A 7,780-nucleotide genomic window follows, 5' to 3' on the forward strand; every position below is an offset into this window, starting at 1 on the left:
CCCTTCTCCCCCATCTTCCCTCACCCCAAATTGTCACCCTGGGCCACCCCTGAAGGAAATTGTATTTGATATTCCCAGTCAGGAAGGCAGATGCCAATGGGATATATATAATATATATATATATTATTAAGTATTATTAAATATTATTATTACTTAATATTATTAAATAATTTGTATATATTAAATAAATATAAACTATAAAATAAAATAAAAATAAAATATAAAATATAAAATATAAAATATAAAATATAAAATATAAAATATAAAATAACATAGAATATAAAATATAAAATATAAAATATAAAATATAAAATATAAAATATAAAATATAAAATAATATAGAATATAAAATATATAATATAAAATAATATAAACTATAAAATATGAAATATCAAATATCAAAATATCAAGATACAAAATTCAGATGCTGTCAATGGGTTGGGAAGCTGTGGAATATCCATCCCATTGGCATCTCCCTTCCTGACTGGGAATATCAGAGGCAATTTCCTGCAGAGGTGGCCCAGGGTAACAATTATATATTATATATTATGTATTACTTATAATATATTATTCTATATTCTATATTATTATATATTCTACATTCTATATTATACTTTATACATTATACTTTATATTTTTATTTAATATTTATATCTTATATTTTATCTTTTAATATTCTAATATTTTTTATTTGTTTTATATTTTATATCAATACCAAAGACACCCCAAAAAAGACCGGGGACATTTCAGCAATACAAAACCACCCATCACTGTGGCTCAGCAGGGATTTTTTTTTCCCAAGTAATCAAACTTTTTTCCCATAAATGAAGGGTAATTTCTTACTAAAATAAACCCTTTCCATTAGGAAAATATAAAGTGTGGAAGGCTGGGAGGGTTTGTGTGCTCTCTGGGGCTTTTTTTGAGGCGAAACGTTGGAATTACTGCTCATCATCAGAAATAGAGAGCTGCTCAGAGGCTGTGAGTGAGAAAATTGCCAGCTCTTATTGAATCCCTTATTTACTTGCAAAGTAAAGGAGGAGGTAAATAAGGAGCTCTGCAAAATATCTGCATCCCTGGCAATTTCCTTGTGGGCAATCAGAGCCCCCACCCACGGGCTCTGCAGTGAACTGCGACGCTCGTCCTCTCCTTCTCTACACCCATCACATTTTGGCTCAGTAGTTTTGACTTCCACCCACTTTCGGGCCCGGGTGGGAAGAGGGGTGAGCAGAGAATGGAAAAGGCCCTGCTGTGTTTGCAGCAGGACAAATTGCAGCTGGTGGTGTGTGTCCAGCTGGAATGCTGAGTGATAAATAAACGTTTGTGCTGCTGTGTCTCCAATGGGTACCTGCGTGTTTTATTCTGAATTTCCCTGCACGGGGTCTGTGGTTTTTCCCAGGTGAGGTGGAGTTCAAATCCTGACTTCTCTGCTTAAAAAGCTCTGTATAAAGGGGTTTTTTTCCTGCTTACAACCTTCCTCCTGTCCAAATCCATCAGCTTTCTGATGGTCCAGCTGTTTTCCTTCACTCCACAACCCTGCTTCAGGTCTGGAGCAGGCACTGGGCATGGTTTGAAGATGTGCAAGTGATGGAGCCTTATCTGGACACCTCTGGCTTGAAATCTCAGCTGATTCAGCCTCATCTCCGCTGCTTTCAAAGCATTAATTCCACTCAAGATGAGTTTTCCCTCATCTCTGTGGTTCTGGCTGGATCCTCAACCCGCACAGCCCAGGTTATTCCATCAGGCTCCCAAATCCAAAACCTCAGCAGCGCCTCACGTGAGCTGGGCCTTGCTGGGTCTCATTTGCAGATCTATTAAACTTCATCAGATTAAAGTTTGCTGAAAAAAAAACCAAACCAGGCAGAAACTTCAAGGGATCAGAAGAAGTTTAAATTGAAATCCTGTGTAAAACCTGTGCTAATCCTCCCCCACTGACAAATTTTAATTAGCCAAGGATATTAAGGAAAAGCCGTGGTTTGTGCCTGCAGCCTTTAATTATGATTTTAGGCTTCCTTAAAGGGACAGCCCCAAAGGGAGCAGCTTAAATCAGCACTCTGAGATGGAAACCCGCTTCCTTTCCCATCCCTCTCGTCATCTCTTTTGCTTGCAATTGTCCTTAGTAAGATTCCCATTGCCCTGCAGCTGCCATTGGATCAGACCCCAAAAGGCAACATCAAAACCCATCCAGGCAATGAAAACACCACCAGGATTGGGCAAGGTCCGACCTGGGCATCCACATTTAATGGATGTGTTGGAGGGTTCATGCTGTTAAATGAAAATAGTGGAGAAATACCTGGATTCTCCAAGTTTGCACCGTAAGTTTTATTGTGGGCTCCAAATCCCTCATTTCCTTCATGTTTGCTCCCAGGTGCCCCAAGAGAGGCCCTGCTGTCCCCTCCGGGTGGGATTTGGCTGGTGGGCACCACTCCCCACCCTGGGCTGGCACCTCTGGGTGTTGCATAAGGCACCTCCGGGGCTGCAGAACGGGAATTTCATTCCCAGCCCCAACAGCCTGGAATCAGAACTGTACAATTCCAAGCCTCCAGGGGTTTGCCTCGCTTCCCATTAAGATTTTATGACCCAAGTCAAAAATCACTCGGCTCTGTCCTTTCCCTGTTCCACTCCTTGAGCTCAGCCCCAGGCTGTTCCCGGCTGCCGAGCACCAGGAGCTGTCAAATCCATCCGTGGCCAGGAGAGAGGGCAGCACGTGGGACACCAGGGGAGCTCCGGTGTTTCCAGGTCACCGGAGAGGGAGGTTAAGGAGCTCACAAACCTGGCAGGGTTTTTTTTTTTTTCCCCTTTGAAATTCAGGCTTTTCCCAGAGCTGCGGAAGAGGAGCTGTGCCCCGTGGAACTGCTGGTCACCGATCGAGTGCCTGCTCTCACCCAGGAGGTGCTGGGGAATTTTCCTGTGCCCTTCCCTTCCCACCGGTATCCCGTGGGATTAAAGGGGTGTTCCCACTGCCAGAATGTCCCCAGACAGATGGGCAGTGCCTGCAAACGACACAGATGTCCAGGAGTGCGTCCTGTGCTTCCCCATCCCGACCCTGGCTGCCCCTGTTTGGAGCTGCCTGAGAATCACTGGGAAGCTCTGATTCCCGAGATGTTGGAGGTTGTCCAGCACATCACTCCCTGGAGCCACCTCGCTGGTTTTGTTTACGTGTGTGGAAGCCACAGGAGGGACTTGCAGGAGCCGTCCTGCCTTCCTCAGGCTCTCCAAGGAGCCATCGTCTCCAGCTGGAGCAAGGCTTTAGTCCGTGATTTACTGCGTCCTGATCCAGGCAAAATTCCCACCAATGCCTGTGGATGTGCCCCATCTCATTAATTTGATGGTGGTGCTGTTCGGAGGGAAGGAAAAGGAAAAAAAAGTTGCCTTTTCCCAAACTGTCACTCTCCTGCACGCACGAGCAGTCCCGAAATTAAAACACTGCAGCTCGCTCTGCAAGGGCTCTTAGCTCCACATCTTAATTGCTTAATTAAGCTGTCTTGATCCAGGTAATAATTGCAAACTTTCTATCTGAGGAAGGTTTGCCGAGTTAAGCAAGAATTGATGAAACATTGGAAGTTCTGACAGAGCCGCCTGCTCTTTATTTCCTTCTGTGTTCTGGGAAAAGCCTCTTGAAGCCAAACCCTTCCCCCTGCCCGGTTTTATTTCACCCAAATTGAGGTGTGGGACTGATGTTGGTGCTGGGGGAGGCACAAAGTGCTCCTGGCACTGCTGTTCCCTCACTGGGAGCAGGGACAGCCCAGGAGCAGCAAAGGAGAGTTTGGCACTCAAGCAGCAATAAAAAGAGATTTTAAATGGCATTAAAATACCCAGAGAAACAGCACAACATAAATTTGCCTGCTGCTCCCCTCACACAGTAACCAGCCCCCTCCCCGTGCTGCCCACGGTTTGTGGCAGAAAAGTGGGGAAACAAAGCAAAAAACAAAAATCCCAAAAAAGACCTGGTAGGGTTGGGGATGTGGCAGCCTGGGAAATGCCCGGTGTCCCTCCATCCTTGCAGTTCTTGGTCATCCTAATGCCACATTAGATGGGAGATTGGGAAGGAATTCTTTACTCAGAGGGTGGGCAGGCCCTGGCACAGGGTGCCCAGAGCAGCTGTGGCTGCCCCTGGATCCCTGGCAGTGCCCAAGGCCAGGTTGGACATTGGGGCTTGGAGCAGCCTGGGACAGTGGAAGGTGTCCCTGCCCATGGCAGGGGTGGCACTGGATGATCTTTAAGTCCCTTTCCACCCCAAACCATTCCATGATTCCATGGGACCAGCATGGGACCCATCACCTCCATCCAGCAGTGCTTCCCACATTTTCCTGACCCCGTTTTCTCCCTGCTGCCCCAGTTCCATTTGTTCCCACAGTGCGATGAGGAGCTGCAGTGTTTTCCCTGCCACTCGGAGATTTGGATCAGGAAGCGACCAGCTGAGACTGATATTGTCATGGTCTGGCTTTGCAGGAGCCTCCTGAATCAATTTCCCTTTACTGGACACAAAGGCTGCCATTCCAGCCCCTCCATCCTCATTATTCCCAAGGAAGTGTCTCCATAACCCACCTCAAGTTGTGCTTTGGTGGTCAAGGTCCCTCCTGGCTCCTGCTCCTGGGTGTGAGAGCCAGGAGGGAACTTTCCAGCAGCTTCCCTGCTGCTTCCATCTCCTGCAGAACACAGATTAATTTCCTTGTTCCTGCAAATAAGGATTCCAGTGATGCAATGTTAGGTGAGAGAATAGATTTCCCCACTTTGCAAGGTGGAAAAAAGGGATTTTTTTAATTCTCTCCACATTTTAAATGTTGAAGTCCTCCCACTTTCAGGGGGGAACAGCAGTGCTGGTCTACATGAGAGCATTTGTTCAGAGAGAGGAGTGGCCGGGCAGAGCAAAGAGCCCCTCTCCCCTCTCAGCTCCATCCCTGCTCATCAGGAAAAGGGACAATGACAAGCACAGAAATTCCCACCTGGTTAATCTGGTTACTTTCCTTTGTTTTCTGCACCTCCTGGTTGCAGCAACATCACATAAGGAAGCAAAGCTGGGTGGTGTGGCCTCGTTTGAGCCCCTGGAGCAGCAGAAGAGTCAAGTGCCAAAATCCTGCCTGTTCACTTAAATTTCCATCTGTTGAAACCAGGTAGAAGAGGGGGAGAACGGGGCCAGCAGTGACATCCCTCTTGCTTGCAGGTGAAGGGAAGAGCTGCCTGAAATGCGTGCAGGAGCATGAGGGAGCCTGCAGAGCAAACACTGGCTCCTGCCGCTGCATGAAAAGGAAATTCGAGGCAGTGGAGGGGCTGCAAAACAAGGCCAGACCCTCCAGCATCCCACGAGGTGACAAACATCCCGCACCTGCATGTGCCAGGTGATCCAAATGCCCCGATTGTCCCTCCTGTGTAAGGAGAAAGTTGTGTTGAATCCAGGACAGGGCTGGAGAGTCCTCCCAGGGGCTTTTCTGAGCCTGGCGAGGAGCAGAGGCAGAGTTTGGATATGAAAAGAGTCAAACAGACAAGGGAGGAAGCTGAGGCCAAGGGCAGAGACAAAATCAGGCGCCACCACCACTCAGCAAAATCAGAATTATCCTCCAGCAGCAGTGAGACCACGCCAGGACCGAGCTCCCGTGGAGCCTGGCAAAGGAAAGCTTTGCTAGTTTTCGTTTCATTCTCTTTTTCTCACAAAGGCCATTGAGCAGCCGGGGCAGAGGCAGCTTTAAGTGCTCGCTATAGATTTTCCCCCTTATTGATGAACCGAGGGAGCAGAGAGGTTTGTGACGAGCCCAGTTCAGTCAGGGCACATTTAAATTCAGCTATTGGCTGAAAAGGAAGGCACAGGTCAGACGAGGGCTCGGCAAAACCAGGCCATGGAGCTCCAAAACTCTCAGATCTGAAAGGAAAGCTGAGCAATCCCCCATATTTCCCTGGCCCTCGGCCCCAAACCAGGACTTCTCTCTTCTCTTATGGCAGATAACCAGGGCAAGGCGGGGTTTTCTTTGCCACCATGGCAGGGAGCAGCCTCCAGCCCCCAGGGCTCTGTTTTTACCCCCAGTACTCCCATCCTTTCCCTCCCTGGGTATCTCCCCTATTCCCCATCCCACAGCCAGTCCCGTTTCAGCAGTGGGTGGCAGGAAATTCCTCTTGTCATCGAGGCCACCGCCACGAGGCCACGGGGGTCACCCGGCCCTGTTTAGTATCTTCCCACAAAGTCCATTGCTCAGATTTTACACACAGCAGCTCCCTGCCATAAAACTCCGCAGGCACCGATGATTTACATCTGATTTACACCTGACTTACACCCACGGGCCAGCAGCCTTTTAGGGGAGTTGTAAGTCCTGGCACATTCCTGGTTTTCTCCTTTCCCAGCTCCGTGCGCTGCCCCAGAAACAAGCCCAGCATGGCCAGGATAACTCAGAGGAATCCCCAGGGAGAACTCTGGGCTGTGGGATTCAGGAAGAGCCCTTTTTCCAGCAGCTTCTTCCCGCTGCACCACCTCGAGAGCCTGGGGGCATCCCCAGCCCTTTCCCCCTCGAGAGGAGCGGTCCCAAACCCATCACCGGCACCGGCACAACACCCCACCAGCTGCAGGGAGAAATTCCAGTCTCCTCGCCCGTTTCCTGACGATTTTCTTCGGCTAAGAACCAAAAAAAGAACAACATCTCCTCGCCAGTCGGGCGAGAAGTTCCCTTTAAAACCCAGCTGTCAGGGATAAAATGCAAATAGGTGCACGCAGGGCAGCAAAGAAGTGATCTGATGCCTTTGATTGTTCCTGCCTGAGCCTCGTAAATCATCGCTGCCTCAGTCCTGTGCCCTGCTTGCTAATTCCTGCCATTACCGCTCCATTTATCCACGAGCATCGTCGGTTTGAATTCGAAATGTTGGTTTAATGTGGTGCTGATGGGATGGCAGGCGTTTACAGAAAGTACAGCAGCAATCTGCTGTGGGGAGAATACAGATTTTTTTTTTTTTTTTCACCCCCCCTTCAAAACAGTAATAACAAAAGGAAATAACACCTCTGGCAACACCTTCAAAGGCAATTGGGACAATTTTTGCAAAGGATTTTCTGCTCTCTATAATCATGTGCTTTTTCCTTTGATTTCCCCTCGCTCTGATGCTCGGAGCTCGTCACTGGGTGCGATGAAGGCCGTGCCTTGGGGGAACACGGCCCTCACCTGTTTCATGTGCAGAGATTGTGTCTCACACGGGATTGGAATCGCGTTTAAACCCTTCCCACACGCGCCTGGCTTCACTTCTGGGCTGGGATGTTGCTCATGGGATGGCGGGGATACTCAGAGTGTGGGATGGGCTCTGGGAACTCTGCCCCTCAGCTGTGAGGGTCATTCCTGGTGTCCCACACCGACGAGTCTCACCTGTGTGAGCTGGCCCTGGGCACCACCAGTGCCAAGAGGAGCGCTGGCATCCAAGAGTTTATCCTGTCAATGATGTGAGTGAGGAAAAAAGAGTCTGGGCAGGGACTGGAGTCACATCCCAGTGCCACATCACCTCTCCACCCCACTGCTCCAGTCCCAGTCTGTTCCCATCTCCCTCCCTGCCCCACACCCCCTGTGTGTGGGGATGCTGGTGGAGCATCAATGCAGCGTGTGGAGCTGGCTGCACCCACTGCTCTGTCGAAGCAGGAGCTGTCTGCAGGCTGATGGAAAAGCAGAAAAAGCCAAATATCAAACGGGCTGGAGGCAGCTGGGAGCAGCCCCTTTTGATTCCGCCGCAAGCGGGGATGAGTTCATCCCCCCACGCAGCCCTTTCCTGCCGGAGCAAGCGGACCCAAAGCAGAGTTAATTTCCCATCGACCGCTGTC

At 49.1% G+C, this 7,780-nt stretch overlaps 1 long non-coding RNA gene across 2 annotated transcripts; it reads right to left on the reverse strand.

Annotated features, from left to right (window-relative positions):
• Positions 1-1,080: 1,080 nt before the first annotated feature.
• Positions 1,081-6,925, reverse strand: LOC138119684 (uncharacterized). Of its 2 annotated transcripts, XR_011155581.1 has the most exons (4): positions 5,324-6,925; positions 4,944-5,234; positions 4,546-4,675; positions 1,081-3,334 (listed from the first exon to the last, which is right to left on the reverse strand). It is a non-coding gene; the product is annotated as an uncharacterized lncRNA (long non-coding RNA). The 2 variants fall into 2 exon arrangements; XR_011155580.1 differs by having other exon boundaries at positions 4,944-6,925.
• Positions 6,926-7,780: the final 855 nt, after the last annotated feature.

Source organism: Aphelocoma coerulescens, chromosome 17 (assembly GCF_041296385.1).
Source record: "Aphelocoma coerulescens isolate FSJ_1873_10779 chromosome 17, UR_Acoe_1.0, whole genome shotgun sequence".
Lineage (NCBI taxonomy): Eukaryota > Metazoa > Chordata > Aves > Passeriformes > Corvidae > Aphelocoma > Aphelocoma coerulescens.